The 23,041-nt window shown below is 37.2% G+C and overlaps 1 protein-coding gene across 1 annotated transcript in view; it reads right to left on the bottom strand.

Annotated features, from left to right (window-relative positions):
- CLDND1 (claudin domain containing 1) overlaps positions 1 to 1,576 on the bottom strand; it is a 41,865-nt gene extending 40,289 nt beyond the window's left edge. Inside the window, exon 1 of the mRNA XM_054481125.2 lies at positions 1,468 to 1,576. The gene's annotated coding sequence lies outside the window, so the exon portion shown is untranslated. The remainder of the gene's footprint in view (positions 1 to 1,467) is intronic.
- Positions 1,577 to 23,041: the final 21,465 nt, after the last annotated feature.

Here is a 23,041-nt window from a genome sequence, read left to right as displayed (position 1 = left end):
AATGTAGATAATTGCACGATGGTAGATTTTATCTTTCACTCATTTGTTCAACAAACATTAACCATTACCAAGCCAAACACTTGCCAGATACTGTTTTAGGCATTGTATATAGGCTCATCCCAGACTTTAAAAATTGTCTGGAGAGTAACCACCAGGTTGCCATACATAATATCCCTGGATTGGTCTAAAACAGGTAGGATTTGGGTGGATGAATTGTAAATCTGATCCAGTTTGGCATTTTTTATAATCTAATAACAATTCATTGTGTATATTGATTTAAGAAAATATAGAAACATAATACTACCTAATGGAAACCCTTTGATCTGAGTGATAAAGAATTTGTATAAATAGACAAAAATAAACACCCAGACTGAAGTCCTACCTGTTCACTTGATTAAAATTGTATCTCTTTAAAAGATGGATACTTTGGCCAAATAGGTGGCTTTTTCTGTTCTATGTTCTGAGCTACACCAGTTTCTCCAATATCAAAGTTTCCTTTTCCACCCTTAATTCACCATCCTGCTGTCCCAAGCTCATAACTTCAGAGCTTCACTTTGTCCCCAGACTTATACGCTGAATTCTAGTGAACCAGAAAGAATGCTCATAGAATACAATTAGTGACTAAACAATTCCAAAATGCTATTGGTTTGCTTTCTTTCTAGACGATGTACTTAGAAGAACAATAATAAAGTTTCAAAGGGACCAAAATCTTTCTTCCTACTCCTCTCACATGAATCACCACCTCCTTTGTAAACAAGTGATTATTTACAAAGCTTGTTTAAAAAGTAGTTTAGGCTTGCATTTCATTTAGAATTGCTCTATTGCTCCGTATTGTTTTCTCCTATGATTTAAGAATAGTTTTATTGTACATATCTTTACAAATATTTAAAACAAAGAGAATTATTGTAGTTTAAAAAATAGAAAAATGGGGCCAGGTGCGGTGGCTCATGCCTGTAATCCCAGCACTTTGGAAGGCTGAAGCGGACGGATCACCTAAGGTCGAGAGTTTGAGACCAGCCTGACAAACTTGGAGAAACCCCATCTCTACTAAAAATACAAAATCAGCAGGGCATGGCGGCACATGCCTGTAACCCCAGCTACTCGGGAGGCTGAGGCAGGAGAATCGCTTGAACCCAGGAGGCGGAGGTTGCGGTGAGCTGAGATGGCGCCATTGCACTCCAGCCTGGGCAACAAAAGTGAAACTCCATCTCAAAAAAAAAAAATAGAAAAGAAAAAGAAAAAGAAAAACAACAGAGGAAAAAACATGGCATGGGTTATGAAAACAGTTATCGAAACAAAAGATTATCTCAGGTGAAAAAAGGAAATTGACAGTGCTACATAAGCAAAAAGATCTCAGATTGTACTTGTTGACCAGGAGGTAACTGGTAATTAGGAGAGTAAACATTTCTGCCCTCATCTACTATGCAAAACTACATTGTCTTTTCATAAAATTTTGCAGAATCTTACCTTAAAGGGGAAGATCACAGGTTACTACATCACTGCTTTTTTATTCAAACTAAAAATCATACTTCAGTGTTTTTAAAAAGTTAAATGAAATCCAGAAAGCCAAATAAAAGGCCAATAGAGAAAAAGAGAAGGAAGCCAGATGCATGCCTGTATTTCTGGAAGGAGAGTTTCTGAAAGGCTTTTTTTTGAAACCTCCTTAGCTAGAGCTAAGGTTTGAGGTTAGCTGAGCATCGCGTGCCATTCTTGAAGGGTCCTAGGCACTGACTCATTTGCTTTATCATTTCTCATAAAAACAAGAGGTGGCAGCCATCACCAGAGAGCAAAGGGGTAACTTGGTGACTGATCTCGTTACTGAACTAAGGAGAGCACTCACACGCAAGGTTCAGAACCTCCCCACACCCAGAGAAACTCTGCCAGTTCATAGAAAAGAAGTTATTTCCACCCAAGAAGACAAGTGGCAACTGGAAACAGATGTGAAGAAAATAAGAATAAACACCTTTTTCAGAAATATAACAACTGTAACAAATAATCAGTTTTTCTAGCTCCCACCGGTACACCATGCTCTCAACTATATACTACTGCAAGTTAAGACAGAATTGATCACGGTTCTGTATTTTTAAATTCTCTCGCTTTCTAAATACATCACTTCACTTTTAACAGTCCAAAGAGCTCTTTATAATTTACTTCCTCTAAGGTAAATTTAGGTGCAATTTTAATAGACTGGTAGGGGCAAATGCCTCATGCCCACCCAAAGTGTTGAGGAATGAGTGATGGACACAGTGAGCCAGGAGAAGCACAAAGTGATCAGTGCCCTGTGGGAAATAATGGGAATGGGAATGTCACAGATTTCTTCTTTTCTGGGTCACTGGGGCATGCCTTTTGATTGAGCATAACACAGATTAATGTCATCGCCTGTAGGTTTTGGAAGGAAATTGCAACAACTTTGGTTGATCACTTACTGGAGACGGGGAGAGACAGATACTTTTCTACTTTACAAACATATCTATTTCAATCCTTAAAACGACCAGGAGAATAAATATTTTTATTCCAATTTTAGAATAAGAAAGTGGACACACGGAGTTAATAGAAAAGGAGAGTAAAAATGATGGAATCCAGGCAGACTGGCCCCATTGTCAATCTGGAGTCTGAATGTTTCAAAAGCACATCTGTCTTTTTTGTGACCAATAACCAGCATTTTTGTATAACTATAATTAGTGAAGCATGTCCTCATATATTATCTCAATTTATCCTCATTAAAGCACAGATAGAATGTGCTATTCTTAAGCTTGTTACTCAGGTGAGAAAAACGAGTTTCAGGGAATTCTCAAGATCACTCATCCAGGAAGTGATAGAGCCACCACCAGAACCCAAATCTTGTGCCTTCAAATCAAATCCTCTCCTCTTTCAGTTTTGCCTCTCACCTCTCATCTCCACTCCCATCCTCTTATGATTCATGGGAAGGTTGTGAGCTGCTGTAGACTCTCACACCCACTTGCAAGCTGAACTGGAGCTTTAGCCCGTCAGCTATAGAGCTTCCTTGTAGCACTTGAATCTTTAATCAGTTATTTGCACCTTAATATGACAAAGGATATGAGATGAGGTTTTTTGGTGACACATTGTAATAACCCAAAGTTGTTAGTTTACATTAGGGCTCACTCCTGGTGTTGTATATTCTATGGGTTGGGACAAAGGCATAATGACATATATCCACCATTACAGTATCATACAGAATAGTTTCACTGCCCTAAAAATCCTCTGTGTGCCACCTATTAACCCCCCCTACTCCCCACAACCAGTCATTTTTTTACTCTGAGATGAGTTTTTAACGGTAGGAAAAAAAATGAAAATTTGAACAAACAGAAATACAGAAGATGAGGGCATTTAGTACTTAAAATATGTGGGGTTATGTGGGTGGGAGAACTGAAGATCTAAGGAGAAACTGCAACTTTGTAAGTGAATTAGAGACACGTCTTTCTCTTCCCCACCCATCCTCACATCTTGATAAAGACTCAGATCAGTGGTTTGCAAACATTTTTTTAAATTTAATTTTATTTTATTTTAAGTTCTGGGATACACGTGCAGGATGTGCAGGTTTGTTACACAGGTAAATGTGTGCCACAGTGGTTTGCTGCGTCTATCAACCCATCACCTAGGTATTATGCCCAGCCTGTGTTAGTTATTTTATCCTGATGCTCTCCCTCCCCCGGCTCTGACAGGCCCCAGTGTGTGTTGTTCCCCTCCTTGTGTACATGTGTTCAAAAACCCTATCTTGAAGTCAAAGCTTACATATATATACATCACATATTAGGTAAGAACATAATTGACATAAATTTGTGTTCGAATAAAAGCATAGCTATTTTAATCAGATTTACAGTCCTATATGTACTTCAGCATTCACTTCAGCTGTTTGGAAAAAAAGAAAAAAAGAACAAAATAAGAAGCTGGATCTCTCTCAACCCTTATGTCAAAATACATTTCTGGTGCAGTGATGTGCTAGAGTTGGCATGTATCAGCTGGCAAGAGCCAACTGTGCACATCTTTCCCTAACTCTGTGTTCAGTGAAGTCACATGAGCAGCTTGAAATTGGACATGATGGGAGTATTTACACTTTGGAAATTGGCAAATACTACAATTCAGAGCTTTTTGTTGTTGTTTTGAGAGCCAATTTTGTAGTCATTGCTACTGGTAGGAAAAAACTGGTATCTTATTAACTCAGAAGATAACATAGGAGTTTTCCTTTGAATATTTCCCAGTATGGTAGGGAAAGCTTTATAAAATCTAAAATCTTTTTCTAAAAGATACATTTTACACAAACACATATACCAATGGAACAGAATACAGAACTCAGAAATAAGACTGCACATCTACAACCATCTGATTGTCGACAAACCTGACAAAAACAAACAACGGGAAAATGGTCTCTATTTAATAAATGGTGCTGGGAGAACTGGCTATCCATATGCAGAAAATTGAAACTGGACCCCTTCCTTGTACCTTATACAAAATTAAAACTCAAGACGGATTAAAGATTCAAATGTAAAACCCAAAACGATAAAAATCTTAGAAGAAAATCAAGGCAATACCATTCAGGACATAAGCACAGGCAAAGATTTCATGGTGAAAACACCAAAAGCAATTGCAACAAAAGCAAAAATTGAAAAATGGGATCTAATTGAACTAAAGAGCTTCTGCACAGCAAAAGGAATTATCATTAGAGTGAACAGACAACCTACAGAATGAGAGAAAATTTTTGCAATCTATCCGATGGACAAAGGTCTAATATCAAGAGTCAACAAGGAACTTAAACAAATTTGCAAGAAAAAAATAAACAACTCTTTTTAAAGGTGGGCAAAGGACACGAATAGACACTTCTCAAAAGAAGACATTCATGCAGCCAACAAACATATGAATAAAAGCTCAAAATCACCTATCATTAGAGAAATGCAAATCAAAACCATAATAGGACACAATTTCATGCAAGTCAGAGTAGCGATTACTAAAAAGTCAAGAAACAACAGATGCTGGTGAGGTTGCTGAGAAAAAGGAACACTTTTACACTGTTGGTGGGAATGTAAATTATTTCATCCATGTGGAAGACAGTGTGGCAATTCCTCAAACATCTAGAAGCAGAAATACCATTTGACCCAGCAATCCCACTACTGGGTATATACCCAAAGGAAAATAAATCATTCTATTTTAAAAATACATGCATGCGTGTGTTTATTGCAGCAGTATTCACAATAGCAAAGACATGGAATTAACCCAAATGCCCATCAATGATAGACTGGATAAAGAAAATGTGATATATATACACCATGCAATACTATGCAGCCATAAAAAGGAATAAGATCATATCATTTGCAGGGACATGGATGGAGCTGGAAGCCGTTATACTCAGAAAACTAATGCAAGAACAGAAAACTAAGCACTGCATGTTCTCACTTATAAGTGGGAGCCAAATGATGAGAACACACGGACACACGGTGGGGAACAACACATGTTGGGGTGTGTCGTGGGGGCAGGGGGAGGGAGAGCATCAGGAATAATAACTAATAGATGTTGGGCTTAACACTTAGGTGATAGGTTGATCTGTGCAGCAAACCACCATGGCACACGTTTACCTATATAACAAACCTGTACATCCTCCACATGTACCCCAGAACTTAAAATAAAAATTGATGAAAAAATAAAAGATACATTTTACTACAAAAAGTAAACATTTTCTGCCCTAAAAAGATATATAAACTATGTTACAATAAAAATTTCAAAACGGGGAAAAACATGCATACTTATAAAAAAAGGGCAAATTTTCTTATTATACAAAAAGCTCTAATAGGAAAAAGATCAATTCAATATAAAGCGAGTAAAGACATAAATTGGCAGTTAACAGAAATATAAATTGTCAATGAATATTTTATAAATGCTCAACCTCCTGCATAACTAAGTCCAAGTTGGAAAAAAAAAACTTTTTTAAAAGTTATAAAATGGCAAAATTATAGTGTGAGCTTCAATGTTGAGGGTAGGTATGGGGAAGCCCACTCATTCACTGTGGGACACTGTTAAATTAAATTGCATATTATTAAGTGAAATTTAAAATTCACATTCTTTTCAACTATTTTCAATTTTATTCCTAAGAATTTGTTTTACAGACTTTTGTATTCTCACAAAAATAAGTAGACGTGGATGATCATTGTGACATTGTTTGTCTATTAGTTATCTACTCCTGTGCTTAAAAATTACCCCAAAACTTACAAGTTTAAAGTCATAATAGACATCATTATCTCATAGAGTTTCTGTGTCTCGGTTATTGGAGAGCAATTTAGTTGAGTGGCTGTTTCATGGGGTTGTAGTCAACGTGTTGACAGAGACTGCAGTCATCTCAAAGTCTTTCTGGGGCTGGAAGATCCAATTCCAATTTGACTTGTGGGCTAACAAGTTGCAAGAGGGCCAAGCTCCTCACCCCTTGCCTCCCAATATAACTGTTGGAGGATCTTCATGATAAGTTAACTGGCATCACCCAGAATGAGTAATTCAAGAAAATACAAGGCAGAGGCCACTATGCTTTTTATAACCTGGTCGTAGAAGTCATATGTTGCCATTTGCACAATGTCTTCTTGTTACACAGGACAGCCTAATTCAATGAGGGAAGGGAATACACAAGGAGATAATGCTCATTGGGGGCCATCTTTTGAGACTGTCTGCCACAGTTTGGAAGGACAAAAAAAACAAAGAAAGGAAAAGTATCGTAATATCCATTGATAAAGTACTGGGTAAATAAATTTTTAACCTTAATTAAATGTTATAGTGCATTTAATATATTAATTAAATGTTATAGAGCTTTTAATATATATTTAATATGTAATATAAAAGTATAAGGTGTTTATTAAAAAGAAGGAAGCAGCCTAAATGTGTTGCTATGGAAAAATGCCCAAAATACACTAAAGTATATAAAGCACATATTTATATATTTATTATATGACTCCCTCAATATTTTTATAAAAATAGACATTTATGCATAGTTATATGCATAAGAGTGAGAAATTTCCTCAAAGATTTATAAGGAGATCTATCAGTGGGTGGTGAAACCTGGGGGTGAGATAGTGGTAGGGATATATAACTTTTTATTTTATGCTGTGTACTTATACTAGTAATGTTTGAAAAAAAGTTACAATGAAAATATATTACATTTATAATATTTAAAACTAGCAAAATTATGCTCCACAGAGCTCTACAGGACACATAGCCAAAGGGGAATATCATTTGAGCCAAGCTCAGACAGACTTCTCCCTGACTATCTCCTGCTCAGAGGAGCTGAGTATGTAGGCAGGAGAAACATACGTTGGTTTTCTGAATAGAGAACTGAGAGCTACCCAATCTCTAGTCTTCAGCCTTTGCAAAGCTGGATTAACAAGATGGTAATTATCCCAAAAGTAGAATTCTATTGTGGCACATTTCTCCCTATTCTGAAGCCATAGGGTCCATCAGAGAATCAGGAAGCTGAGAATCTGCAGGGATGGCAGGGTGTGCAGTCAGCAGCAGTTACAAAGGATCACACCACAATGGAAAACCTCTCAGCAACTTGGTGTCAGCAAAACTCAGCTCCAGTGGATTTCCAAAGCATCCACTACTATTATAGCAAAGCCAGGGCATCTGAACACCTGTCTTAGAAGATTTTCAGGAACTGTAGCGGCTGGGAATTGAGTGAGCACTCTTGATGGATTACCTTGAAGTGATGGAGACCCAGGTTAGCCCATGCTCAGATGATTACAAGGCCAAGTTGGGGGTTTGAACCCTCAAAAGAAATCCTCCACTGAGTTGAGGAAAAGGATAGCTGAGAATTGTCTGCAGCAAGAAACCACAAAACCTCTGAGTCATAGAGCTTTAAAGGAAGCCTTCTAATAGCTTGTATCAAAATGCAAATAATATAATGATAAGAATTATACAGATGCAGTTAACATTTATTGAAGACTTATTTTTCATCTACTAATTATACTCATTTTGTAGATGAAAAAGATGAGAATTGGAGAAGTTAGGCAATCTTCCCAAGGATATTACACATCCTTCAAAATTCTCAGTTTTAACAAATGATTCAAAAATGTCTTTTTAAAAAAATGAAAGTTTGATCAAACATTTTAAGAACTTCTGAAACATTTCTGCACAAGACAGTTTAAAAACCACTGCTTTGCTGTTTAACCACTGGAACCAGTAGGTGGAATTTATGGAAAGGTAGATTTCTGTTCAATATAAAATATAAATTTATTCATAACTAAATTATCCAATTATTAAATGAAATTTTCTGAGGGATAGTTAAGTTCTCCATCACTGGAAATGTTCAAGCAGAATCACTATTATTACCTGTTAGGTATATTAGAAGTGTGAGCAGCATACAATTGGATTTCCTTCCAAAACTAAGATCTGATGTTCTCTGAGAAGAGGCTTCACTTTTCTTTCTTTCTTTCTTTTTCTTTTTTCTTTCTTTCTTTCCTTTCTTTCTTTCTTTTCTTTCTTCTTTCTTTTCTTTTCTTTCTTTCTTTCTTTCATTCCTTTTCTTTCTTCTTTCTTTTCTTTCTTTCCCTCTTTTCTGTCTTTCTCTCCTTCTTTTCTTTCTTTCTTCTTTTTTTCTTTCTTTCTTTTTTTTTTCTTGAGATGGAGTCTCGCTCTGTCGCCCAGGCTGGAGTGCAGTGGCACGATCTTTGCTCACTGCAACTTCCACCTCCCAGGTTCAAGTGATTTTCCTGCCTCAGCCTCCTGAGTAGCTGGGACAGGCATGTGCCACCAAGTGCAGCTAACTTTTGTATTTTTAGCAGAGACGGGGTTCCACCATGTTGGCCAGGCTAGTCTCAAATTCCTGACCTCAGATGATCCATCTGCTTCAGCCTCCCAAAGTGCTGGGATTACAGGTGTGAGCCACCGTGCCTGGCATTCACTTTGTTATTTCTCAGGTTAAATTGAGTCAAAACTTCTGATTACAGAAGGCTGAACTAAGTATATTTCCTGAAATTTTGGAGTTTTAATAGTAATAGTAAACATGTATAAAGCACTTACTATGTGCTTGGCACTGTTTTAATTGCTTTACATTTGTTAACATAGGTTATCTTTTCTACTGTCCTATTGAGGTATGTATTATTTATACAGAATTACATTGAATTCTAACCTCAAAATCTAGCTACCAAGTCCATGTTCTTCAGCAGTTTGTGATATTTATGCTACATATAGTGATACAGTTGCAAGTATATGACCCTACAAATGGATAAGAGTTTAGTGAAAACACTGCAAATAAATGAATAAACAGATGCAGGAAGTGGTTTGTTGCATAATAGGGAGTTTTTATCCATGTTTCTATAGTTGTGTCACCAAACCACAGGTTGGTACTTTGAAAAAAATCAGTGCTATAAAAGCTTTCATATCGTTAACATTCCTTAATTCTGAACTCAGTAAAAGCTTAATCAAAGATGGTATTAGGAGAATATGAGTTCTCTAGCATTTTTTATTTGTTTGTTTCCATAACTATAGGATTTGTTTTCAAAGAGTAACAACCATAAGACATTTACAGTTCCTTTCTTGAATGCAAATAATGGTTAGGGGCTGGAGTCACCTAAACTGTGAGACAAGGTATTGATTCATATTGAACTTTCATAATTCTGGTTCAGAGTGATGTCAGAGGCCAGACTATTTATTTATTTATTTATTTTTTTTTTTTTTGTGGCAGGGTCCCTCTCTGTCGCCCGGGCTGGAGTGCAGTTGTGTGATCTCAGCTTACTGCAACCTCCGCCTCCCAGGCTCAAGTGATTCTCGTGCCTCAGCCTCCCAAGTAGCTGGGATTACAGGCACATGCCGCCACACCTGGCTAACTTTTGTATTTTTAGCAGAGACTAAACAGGGTTTCACCATGTTGGCCAGGCTCGTCTCAAACTCCTGGTCGCAAGTGATCCGCCTGCCTTGGCCTCCCAAAGTGTTGGGATTGCAGGTGTGAGCCATGGCACCCAGCCCAGACTACTTTTTCTCAACACTTGGCTCTGTGGGGGTGAGCAAAAACTTCAACCCTCCATACCTCAGTTTTCTCATGCATGCAATGAGAATAACTTCCTCGGGGTTATTTCAGATATTGACTAAGTTAACTTAAGTAATTTTAGAACACTGTCTGGCACCCTCAGTGTTGGGTATTAGCACTAGCTGGTGTGAAGAGAGATAGAGCATCTAAATGTAAATTTAAGTTTACAAAGAGATAAATAATTTGACTGAGTGTTATGTGAGAGTCAGGTGACAGTTACAGATACCAAATATACCTGGGTTTAAAGAGAGGTGTGACTGTTACGGGTGGCAGTGTTGTGGCCCACAGGGGCAGACTCTCAGGGTGAGGATACTTGAGCAGGGCGAGGAAATGTATTATTTTGTTCACCTTTGATGTGGCCCACATTCAAATGCTTCACAAGTACAACGTTCTCAGCTAAGCTAAGGTGGTCTTCAATATGCACTTGATCACAACGGAAAAAAAAAAAAACAAAGAATGAAAAAGTTAAACAACAGGTGGGAAGTCAATGCTGAATAAAAAATTAAAATACACAGAAGTTAACATGTTATTTCCTTCCTAAATAAAACACATGTGCATATGAAAATACATGTATAATATTCTGATATATTTATAAATACCTGTCCTTGAATTGTTTTTCATTTCTCCAGCCAAATTCCCTCATCAAATTACTGAATTTTCCTAGCTTAAAAATTATTATTTTTGATTTTGACTAGAGAAAGTGAAAGGCAATTTACTGACACATCTATCTATATTACATAAACATACATGCTCACATATACTTTCCACGGGGACGGGAAGAATCATGATGTGAAAATGACTAAACTCTTTCTCTCTGACTGATCTAGTCTCCTCTTCTTTCTACCTTTAAAGTGCTGAACAGTCATTTGCCCAGCTTTCTATGTATCAAATATCTGATTGTTTGTTTTAATGTCTTCACTGTGTCTTTAACTGATTTCCTGAATACCTAATGTCCACATAACACTTAACAGCTTGTAAAACTCTTTCCCACATGTTATTTTATTGACTTCCCACAGTAATTTTTGGAGGTACACATTACTCATTCTCTTTTACAGAGGAGTTAAGAGTAGAGTCTGTGTGATGTCCCCCAAATCACACAGCTGTGACTGGTCTGAAATATGGGCTCAGGTTGTATGGGAATACTACCAAAGATTTCAGAAATGATCGTTATGCATTTACGGGTCCTCTGGTGCCTGGTTATAAAGTAAAAGGGTGAACAATTCAGATTTATATTTGAATCTCTGTCTATAAAGTTTTTTTGTGTTACAGCCACTTGTCTTACTTTTATTTCATTTTTGTTTTTTTTTCTCTTCTATCTGAAAGAAAGCTAGAGAGTTACTTCCCCTTGCAAGCTTCAAAAACCTGCCAGGCAGAGACTGATTCCCACAACCCCTCTCTGTGGTCTGGGCTTCAGGGAACAAGAAGTAGAGTGGCAGACCACATTCTTCCTCTAGTAGCAGAGACACACTGGACCACTGGGTCCTGGGAAACTTTTCCCAGGGACTGTCTTTATTGGTCCACTCTCACGACAATAACACACACTCAAACAAGCACTCACGTAACCCTGTATACAGCTGCATCAGCACCCAGAAAATGTGGCCTAATGTAGCAAAGGTAATTCCTACCGTAAAGTCCTTTAGCAGAAATGGTTCACGATGGGCCTGTAATAATGTAAGGAATTTTTACAAAGAGCCAGGGGTAGGGCACAGGGAGAGGGTGGGGAAGGGCCATTAGGGGAGATGTAAGCAGGACACTCAAGATGGACCAGGAACTTATTCGAAAGCAGTAGTTAACAACCAGAAGGGAGAAGAATTTCACCCAACCCAGGAAATAGGAACCCGTGGCCTAACGACCCCTTGGGAATCCTGAGTCTTTAGCGGAAGGTGTGAGAAAAAAGGAGTAAAGTGAAGTATAACTGAAGCTTCAGGAATTAGAGAAAATGGAAAGCGTGCATGTAGGAAGGAAAAGAAAGACAAGGTGGAGGTTAAAGGCAAGTTGCAGGTTTTAGTGGCATGGTGATTAATTTTATGTCAACATGGTGGGGCCATAGTGCCCAGATATGTGGTCAAACGTTATTCTGGATGTTTCTGTAAGAGTGTTTTGGATGAGACTAACATTTAAATAAGTGGACTTTGAGGAAAGCAGTTTGCCCTTTATAAAGTGGGTGGGCCTCATCCAGTCAGTGGATGTTCTAAACAGAACAAAAGACTGACCTTCCTGAGCAAGAGAGAATTCTGGCAGCAGGCATGAACTGCAGATTTGGGACTTGCCTGTCGCTATATTCACCAATTCCTTAAATAAAGCTATATACAGACATACACACATGCATCCTGTTGGTTCTGTTTCTCTGGAAAACCCTAACTATCACAAGCAGGCTGTGGCCATCAAGCTACATACGGAGGGATATGAAGCCGGTGAACAAAAAACAGGGATATAGCAGGAAGCCAAACTGCGGCTCTATTAGGCAAGCATTTGGACACTGACCTTGCTCTTGGCCTCATCTTAATTTCCCACCATTAGTTTCCCTTTGTCAACTTTTCTTATTTTTAATTGAATTCATCTCATTCTATTTTATGCATTATTGTATATGTCACCTTAAGTCCTTTCTGATACAAATTAGAAGTATAAATAAATAGATTATCGTCATTTGGAGCAATTATGTAAGACTAGATTTAGATTCTCTACAAATAAAGAACAGACATGAATTACACAAATCAATAAAAAATGATGAAGAGATATAGATGATAAATGACATAAAATTTAAAAGATGTGCAGTAGAAATCCAAGTGTGTATGCAAGGGAAAGTAGTTTAGTCATAGGATAGAAAGTATTGAGATTAATCAAGAGGCTAAAACATCAAACCACAGAGATATAAGCAAGAAGCAAAAACTCTTCATTAAAAAAAAAGTTTACAAATCAAAGAAAACGCATTTTGTGTTAGTATGCCCACCTAAATTTTTTGAACATTATGTAATTAAAATATTTTCTGATGGGAGAAATTAAAAGGTTCAAGAATGAAGATGTACGAGGTAATGAAAACATAATGCTGTGTTCTCTTTGTACATATATACAAAGACTATAGAGTAAGACTTCTTACTCTAAAACAATTCTGAACTAATAAAAATTCAGGTGTACTTTTGCCCTATGTCAATAAGATGAGTTGATGGGCTTTCTGACTTTACCTAAGATTATAGCAAAGCACTAATAAATTGAAGAACAACAGCAGTTAACTTAGACTTTCACACCACAAAAGCAGAGTAAGAATGAGAGGACTCCACCCCAGCTACCCACACAAGAACCGGGCCAGGGTAAAAATCAAACTCTGTTGTGGCCTGAGACACAGGGTTTGATTTTTACCCTGGCCAGGTTCTTGTGTGGGTAGCTGGGGTGGAGCTATCCACACAACAGGAACAACATTGAGAGGAAGCCCAAAGATTTCAGGGAGAAGCATTCTTCAACTTGTTACCCATTTTTCCTAAACAGAAAGTGTCCTTCAGTCTCATGCTTTTGGTTATCCCTGTGGTATTTACACCAAGCAGACCATGAAGTGATGACGCTGTGGTGGCAGCACAAAAAAACTACGTTGGAGTTTTGAAGCATTGATAGCATTTCCTTCAAATTGTCACTAAAATTTAATTTGAAGAAAATAAGGTAGAGCTGTAAAACCCAGAATATGCTTTTCTTTTAGTGTCTTTCTATACAAACAGAAATACACCCAAGTTCCTCTGGAACTCATGAGACATCTTCATGATTGAGCCAGAGGGCTGCTGTGTTTAGAAAACATAACCCTAGACACAGTGATCAGTGATTTAAATGTAACTTCTCAACTCTCAAGCAAAAACTTGAAAAAGGTCACACATCTGAACCATTGTCCAGCACCCACTTTATAAAATACCTTCCCCTATACCTTGAAGTGTACAAAATCTGTGACTTAGTTTGCATTTTATAAACAATAGTTTTACTTATTATTAATATAGACAGAAAAGACATTTGGGCACCATGTATAAAGTTCTATGAATCTTTAAGAATAATTGGAACCTGTTAAAGAATACTTTTCTCAGAACATATCTTACTTCTTAAAGTTAAAACTAGTTAGAAGATAACGTGTATTTTATTCAGCTCAACAGTGAGGTCAAAAACAGGAAGAGGTCTTTAAGAACAGTGGTAATTGTAATGGCAACACATGATAAAAACTAAAGTAACAGAATGGAAAGTTTTTTCTAATAAGAAGCATCTATATGATAAAAATATGCACAATTAAAATGTTTTGAGGGCTTAAAAATCCATGGCCTTTACTCTTTAATATTTTTATTAATCTAATAAATAAAATCAGTTAAACAATCAAATAGTAGTAACAGGTTATGACAAAACCCAGCAATTCCCTTTCCATTTCTATTCATCCCAACCCTGCTGCCCAAAAGCAACAACTTTTAAATCTTTTTGATCTTTCTATTTACCTCTGTATTTCAAAGTTTAATCTCTTATCTGTTCTATTATATATTAATTAGAAGCCTGCCTGTCTGTGGTCTCTTTACTTATTTTTTCTCTTTCTCTTATATTTGGAGATTTTTCCTCAAATATCTGATGACCCTGGCTATCTATTATTCTTTCTAATGTTTTCTCATTGATTCAAGTCATTTTGTTTGCTCTTATTTTTATTATAAGTTCTAGGGTACATGTGCACAACGTGCAGGTTTATTACATAGGTATACATGCGCCATGTTAGTTTTGCTGCACCCATCAACTCATAATTTACATTAGGTATTTCCCCTAACGCTATCCCTCTCCCAGCCTCCTACCTCCCAACAGGCACCGGTGTGTGACGTTCCCCTCCCTGTGTCCAAGTGTTCTCATTGTTCAACTCCCACCTATGAGGGAGAACATGCAGTGTTTGGTTTTCTGCCCTTGTGATGTTTTGCTGAGAATGATGGTTTCCAGCTTCATCCATGTCCCTGCAAAGGTCATGAACTCATTCTTTTTTATGGCTGCATAGTATTCCATGGTGTGTATGTACCACATTTTCTTTATCCATTCTATCATTGAGGGACATTTGGGTTGGTTCCAAGTCTTTGCTTTGTGAATAGTGCCACAATAAACATACATGTGCATGTGTCTTTATAGTAGCATGATTTATAATCCTTTGGGTATATACCCAGTAATGGGATAGCTGGGTCAAATGGTATTTCTAGTTCTAGATCCTTGAGGAATCGCCACACTGTCTTCCACGATGGTTGAACTAATTTACACTCCCACCAACAGTGCAAAAGCATTCCTACTTCTCCACATCCTCTCCAGCATCTGTTGTTTCCTGACTTTTTAATGATTGCCATTCTAACTGGTGTGAGATGGTATCTCATTGTGGTTTTGATTTGCATTTCTCTGATGACCAGTGATGAACATTTTTTCATATGTCTGTTGGCTGCATAAATGTCTTCTTTTGAGAAGTGTCTGTTCATATCCTTTGCCCACTTTTTGATGGGGTTGTTTTTTTCTTGTAAATTTTTTTAAGTTCTTTGTAAATTCTGGATATTAGCCCTTTGTCAGATGGATAGATTGTAAAAATTTTCTCCCATTCTGTAGGTTGCCTGTTCACTCTGATGGTAGTTTCTTTTGCTGTGTAGAAGCTCTTTGTTTTAATTAGATCCTATTTGTCTATTTTGGCTTTTGTTGCCATTGTTTTTGGTGTTTTAGTCGTGAAGTCTTTGCCCATGCCTATATCCTGAATGGTATTGCCTCGGTTTTCTTCTAGGGTTTTTACAGCTTTAGGTCTTACATTTAAGTCTTTAATCCATCTTGAGTTAATTTTTGTATAAGGTGTAAGGAAGGGATCCAGTTTTAGCTTTCTACATATAGCTATCCTTGGCTATCTATTCTCATAAAGAGGCACTAAGAAGCAATTGGAAGCTCTGGGAGGAAATTAGGGGCAAAGAAAAGAGCTAATCATTTTGTAGTGAAAATATTAAAGCCTCCAGCAGTATTTTTTTTTTTCTCTAGAACTATTCATTATCTATTTGGGAAAAAAAAAAAAAAAAAAAAAAAAAAAAAGCCCTTGAATCTCCTGCCCAGCTGGAGACCAAGTTCCCATAAAGAAACGGGGCAGCTGAATCGCTAGAGCCCTCAGTCAGTAGCTCACTTGCTCACTTTCAAGAAATCCCGTATTTCCAGCCCCAGTCAATTATCTGCCTTTGAAAGGTTTAAATAACAGGGGGAGATGCTTAAGGCATAAAAAAGAAAACAGTGACTATTCAATATTCTATATGCAATATGATTTAACTACATTAAAATGTGCATAAAATAGCTGGAAAGAAACACACCAAAATTTTGGGTATTTATGGTTATTTCTGAGTGGTGGAATAAAATGTAATTATATCCTTAATACCGTTGTTTATTTTCCAAGATTTCCACAAAGCATACACACTAATTTAAATATGTGGGAAAAAATACTTGATTTTTAAAGAAACACATATCAGGATGCCAACAAGAAAACCCACAGAAGTGATTGTTAGTATCAGAGTAAGAGTTTTTCTGATCCTATCTTAAAAGATTTTAATTAAATACTTGATATACACATTAATATTTATAAAATATGAGTAAGATACTAAGAAATATTCTATTAATATATTGAAATGTTGAAATGGCCACTTGTATATCAGAATCCAGCTGTAGAACACTACTAAGAACTTTGAAGCCATCTGTGAATCCTGCCTCAGTTCCATTCTCCATTCACCTGAATTTGGTATTTGTCATTAGCTTTTCATTAGTTTTATCACTTAAGTGTATCTTTAAATAGCCTATGGCCTAGCTTTGCATCTTTTGAATTTTATACAAATGGAACCACATTGCATGTATTGTTCTGCAGGTTATTTTATCTTCACTCAATATCTGTGATATTCATCCATATTAATTTTCCCAGTTCTATAATTTATATACACATAACATGAGTCTAGGGCATTTCATTTTATTAATATACCAGAATTTATTTATCTATTCTTCCATTTATTAAACTTGGTTTGCTTCTAGATTTTGTCATTGCAAACAATTTTACCTCTTCTTTTCTAATCTTTGTATTTCTAATTCTTTCTCTTGTCTAAACTTATTAGCTTAGCATCTCTAATACAATATTGAATAATAGTAGTGATACTGAAGATCCTTATCTTGTTTCTGCCTGCTAATTTCTCTTTTTCCTTTTCTTCAGTTTGCTTGGTTGTCTTGTAAAATTTCTTGATTGAGAAATAGTTTATTTTCATTTTTTCTTCTTTATCAATATAAATATTTAAACCTTTAAGAAAACACTGTATTAGTTATGTCTCATAGGGTGTATATTATATTATCAGTATTTCCTAGATATGAGTAATTTTGGTTTATATTTCCTCTTTGATCCAAGACTGGGCTAAGAAAAAAAGCTGTTTTAATTTACAAGATGTTGGAGTTTTTAGTTTTTTATTTGCTTGTTCATTTTTGTCTTATTGTATTATGATTAGAGAATGTTGTCAGTACAATTTCTGTTTTTTAAAATTTCTTATGGAGTTTGTAATTTAGAAGAGAATTTTGTCAATTTTTATGAATGTCCCTAGGTACTTGGAAGGGTTGTCTCTATTTTCAGGGTTCAGAGTTCAAAATATATATAAGTTAGAGATACTTTGTTACTCATGTAATTTAGGTCTTCTACATCTTTAATATGCTTCCCCTGGCTTGCTCTGTCGGCTACTAAGTGAAATAATTCAACAGCTTCAAGTGTGCATCAGTCTAGCTCCTCCAGTGGATTTTTTTCTCCTTGTGAATATAGTTATGTACTTTGGTCCATTGATATTTATACCTTTTTACATTCACATTTTAAGTACCCTTTTCTTATGTTATGCTTTTAGATGTGAATTCCATGATGGCTGGTATGAGTATCATAACTCCTTCATTTTTTTAAGTTTGCACTTGCCTGGTATAGCTATCGTTTTTTACTTTCTGAAGCATTTTGTCTTAAAGGTATCTCTTTTATATAGCATCTATTTCTTTATGGTTCCACTTGAAATATTTTAACAGTATGTTATGATACTTTTATTTATTGATATGTATGTCATTTTTTATTTATTGATAGGATGGGTATGTTTGCTATAGCTTTATCATACGGTTCTTGTTGTTTTCTAAATTTGTAGTTTAAAGTCTCTCACTTTAGTTTGGTTTATATTTCTAGTCTACTGATTACCTTTACTATATTGTATTTAACATCTTCATTCTCCATTTCTTTAGACAGTGTCCATAGTTTTCTCTAAAACCAATGGGAAATTAGCATCCTTTCACTTCCTGCCCTGTAACTCTGGCCAGAGGCAAGAAGCCAAGCTTTATGGTCATTATATTCTTTCTTTGGTTTATCAAGACATTCTGCTTTCTTCTCCACTTTCATTTTTAGTCCATCAAATTGTAAAAGCGTATACACTATTTGAATAAGCAATTTTTCAATTACAAGCTGCTGATTTTTTACACCCAAAATGTGCTTGCTTATTTGTGAAATACCCACGTAATTAGATCAATTTATTGTAGACATAATGAAGTCACACACAAACAGAGCTTTTGAAATGATAAAAATGTTTTCTTACCTTTCTTCACTGAATCACACACACCCCCTGGGGTATAGACTCTAAATTGAATACACACATTTAGATGAATAGCCCTCAATCTTTTTAGAATTGTGTTTCCTCTGAGAGTCAAATTAACATTATTCACTCTCAGACAAAAATGTTCACATTTTCTCAGGCAACTCACAGTTCAGAGATGGCCAAGGAACTCAGATGCTAAGCATTTAGACATTCAACATTACTGGAATTATAGACATTGCCAACTTCAGAATCTCCCAATCATAAAGTGAGACATGAAACACAGTGGAGACATTTGACAAGACATAAACAGCATAGTCAAATTAGCCATGCTTGATTAAATATGTAATAACTCCTTTAGATAATCTGTCCAACAACAGCATAGTTCAACAAGAGCCAGATTTCAGATAATTCTCTCATTTCTCTCCTTTGCCTCTCCTCTTTTTCTGTCCTGTTCTCCACCTCTTCTCTCGTTTCTCCTTCTTCCTCCAGGCACTTTTTCATTCTCCCTCCTCCTTCCTCGCTTTTCTTTACTTTCTCCTCCTCCGCTCCCCACCAAAAAAACAAACAAAAAAACCCCTGCAGATTAGATTTTCTGCTCCACCTACTGGTTCTTTGAAGAATCTCATATTCTTGAGAAACTGGAGACACTACCTGGTATGTTAATGGAAATAATTTTATCATCTAAATTTTAGTATCTGAGAAGACCTTGATAATGTATAGACTAGGATCATTTTTAAGTGTTAACTTAAATCCCAATTTATCAAACATATTAACATAGAGTATAGAATATGTTAACATCTTCTATTTGGAAACAACTATTGTAATATTTGAGCCTTTATTACAATCACATCCCACTTGTCTCTTTAAATTTCCTTCCTCCTATTCTATTTGTTCAGATAGCTGCTTCTCAGCTGTCTTTCCTGATACCTCATCCCATGTTCATTTCTCTGCCCCCAGTTCGGTCTGTGATGCTCTTTTATTACACTGCATGCACTTCCTTGGGTGGCTTACCTTCTTCCACTTCAACTATCACTTTTACAAAATTGGTAGACTTGTGTTTCTAGACTGAGCTCTCCTGAGTTCACATCTCTAAATACTGGTACAGGCAGCTTGCAAGCATTTCAAGCACCTCAAAACTGCTCTTCTCATTTTTGTTAATGACATTTAATCTGCTTCAATTATCTATTGCTGTTTAGCAAACCACTCCAAGCTTAATGACATATAACAGCAACCATTTTATCACGCTCACAGATTCTACGAGTCAGGAATTCTGATAGGGCACAGCAGCGATGGCTTGTCTTTGCTCCACACACGAGGGCACGTCAGCTGAAGACTGCCTCTTGCTGTTTGGGGAGATACCATATCTCCCACACATTACTAAGATGAAGAGTCGGGGTGGGTGGCAGAGAGGTAAAGATGAAAGTAGGTCCTTAGTTTTGCTTCTTAGGAATACATTATTTTTAAGCACCACACTCACGTTGAATAGCATATAAGATCAAGTACACATTAAAAAACAAAAAGTACTTTCAGCAGAATTTGTATTGAGGTAGTTTTTTGTTTTTTGTTTTTTTTTGTTTTTTTTTTGAGACAGAGTTTCGCGCCGTCGTGCAGGCTGGAGTGCAGTGGCACGATCTTGGCTCACTGCACTCCCTGCCTCCCAGATTCAAGCGATTCTCCTGCCTCAGCCTCCTGAGCTGGGATTACAGGTGCCCATCACCACGCCTGGCTAATTTTTGTATTTTTAGTAGAGATGGGGTTTCACCATGTTGGCCAGGCTGGTCTTGAACTCCTGACCTCAGGTGATCCACCCACCTTGGCCTCCCAAAGTGCTGGGATTACAGGCATGAACCACCATGCCCAGCCTGTATTCAGGTAGTATTAATTCAAATGTTCTTTGAGGACATCTGAACTAGTTATTTTTAATAAACTACAGTTTGAACTACAAGAAATTGCTGACTTTCCATATTATACTAATGATTAGAAGAATGTCAAGCAGCAGGTGTGGAACAGATTCTAAAAGCCTGTCTGCCTCATCAAGTCAGAAAGCGGAAGCAACCTTGACCAGATCTGAGCACAGATAAATTGCTATAAAGACTTTTATTTATGAAAGCATTATTCACTTGCTATTACATAAGAGGCATTCAGCCAGTACAGCTTTGTGAACTTTGATACCTCTCAACCATCTCATAAGAAAACACATCCATGACAGAGTCAATGTTGCAACTCTAAATGACTGCAAAGTCAGTTTACTTTCCTACGTGGCTGTATTTACATCAACCCACTGAAACCATGATGGGTTAGATTATGACAAGTTTTATGTTCAAACACATTTTGAAATATGAAGGGATTAACAGTAAAATGATTATTGAAAATACTGTTTGAATGAGCTTAGCATCTAGAATAGAGCTGGCTACACTGATTGGAAGAGGAAATGCAGTTCAACTACCTTGCTCTGCTGGTATATGTTAGTGAATATCCAGTATAAAACCACTTGTAGGCCGGGCACGGTGGCTCATGCCTGTAATCCCAGCACTTTGGGAGGCCGAGGCGGGTGGATCACCTGAGGCAGGATTTCAAGACCAGCCTGGCCAACATAGTGAAACCTTGTCTCTACTAAAAAAACACAAAAAATTAGCCGGGTGTGCTGGCTCATGCCTGTAATCCCAGCTACTCGGGAGGCTGAGGCAAGAGAATCGCTTGAACCCAGGAGGCGGAGGTTGCGGTGAGCCAGGATCGCACCATTGCACTTCAGCCTGGGCGACAAGAGTGAAACTCTGCCTCAAAAAAAAAAAAAAAAACACTTGAAGAAACAGGTCTGTCAGTGCATTATTCTGTTTTCATACTGCTATGAAGAACTGCCCGAGACTGAATAATTTATAAAGGAAAGAGGTTTAATTGACTCAGTTCAGCATGGCTGGTAGGCCTCAGGAAACTTATTATCATGGCAGAAGGCAAAAGGGAAGCAAGGCACCTTCTTCACAAGGCGGCAGGAAGGAGAAGTGCCAAGCAAAGGAGGGAAGAGCCCCTTATAAAACTATCAGATCCTGTGAGAACTCACTCACTACCACGAGAACAGCATGGGGGTGGTTTACCCCCATGATTCAATCACCTCCACCTGGTCTCGCCCTTGACACCTGGGGATTTGGGGGATTACAATTCCAGGTAAGATTTGGGTGGGGACACAAACCCTAACCATATCAGTGAGGTTTTATGTTGTACAACTTACGACTTGATTTCAGGTAACAGTACAAGGGAATTTAGTCAAGCCATTTACAAATGTCTAAGCATCGCTACTTCAATGTGCTAATTTAGGTTTATTATGAAATTGGATTGTTATGTGTTTCTTTGGGAAGAAAGATGAAATTTTAAAATGTGAGATTTCAAATACATAATTCATACTTGTGGCAGGGATAATACAATACATCCTTGAAAACAATTTCTAAATGGGCTTTTAGAGATACTGGGAACTTCTGTTTTCACCGACTAGGAATAAGACAGTTACACAGACAACTAAACAACACTAAGCTTGATACTACAATATATTGCAAAACAGTGTTGGAAAACAAAGGTTAACACATCATTCACTGGGTAGCAGGTACTATAAATAAGGAAAGATCCACCTTCAATATTTTGTAATAAGTGGGATATGGATTGAATAACTGTAAATAGAATATGTTCAGAGCAACACTAAAAGTAAAATGTGCTGAAAGGGTAGAAGAGATCGACTCCAAGGAAGGTTTCTTGAAGATTTAAAACGGGCATGGAAGGATGAGCGGGCGCATAAGACATTCCAAGCAGAGATAGCAGCAGCCTGAGAAAAGGCCAGAGGGGGTATAATTTGGGGGAAGTTCAGGAAAAGTGGTGAGTGGTGAGTATATGGTCTGAGACTGAAGTGCACAGAGAAATGTAGAAGATAAATCTGAAACACGAGGTAGGGTTTAAATGGTGGATTGCTTGAATGTCAGACTGACTTTAGAATTCTGTCCGGAGAGGAGATTCTTTGACTATTTCAGCAGGGTGGTGATAATGGGACCTAGGAAAATAATTCTGAAGAGAGGGAAAGGTCAGAGTGCCCAGAGGCAGGGAGAGCATTGCAAAAGTTCAGATGAGAAAGTATGTGAGACTAAAGTAGGGTGGTGGCAAAGGGCAGAGGAAGGAAACCAGGAGTCATTTCAAAGGGGGACTCACCAGGAACTATTAGGGTAATGTGGAGGGTTAAGAGTCCAATCTATTTCATGGTTTTGAGTGTGGAAGGCTGTGTGGAGGTTTTGAAGATGACTGGGATCCAATTTCCTTCCACTCGAATCTGGAACTGGCCTTAATGACAGACTTGTCAGGAGTCCAGTGGAATGTGGAGAAAGTGACACTACATAACCTCAGTGTTTAGAACAGAAAACCACCACACTGCCTTTGCCTTGTTCCATGGAATTCATGT

The sequence above is a fragment of the Pongo pygmaeus genome, chromosome 2 (assembly GCF_028885625.2).
Source record: "Pongo pygmaeus isolate AG05252 chromosome 2, NHGRI_mPonPyg2-v2.0_pri, whole genome shotgun sequence".
NCBI classification, from domain to species: Eukaryota; Metazoa; Chordata; class Mammalia; order Primates; family Hominidae; genus Pongo; species Pongo pygmaeus.
Note: the sequence above shows the minus strand (reverse complement) of the source record. Positions and strands in the feature narration are given on the sequence as shown.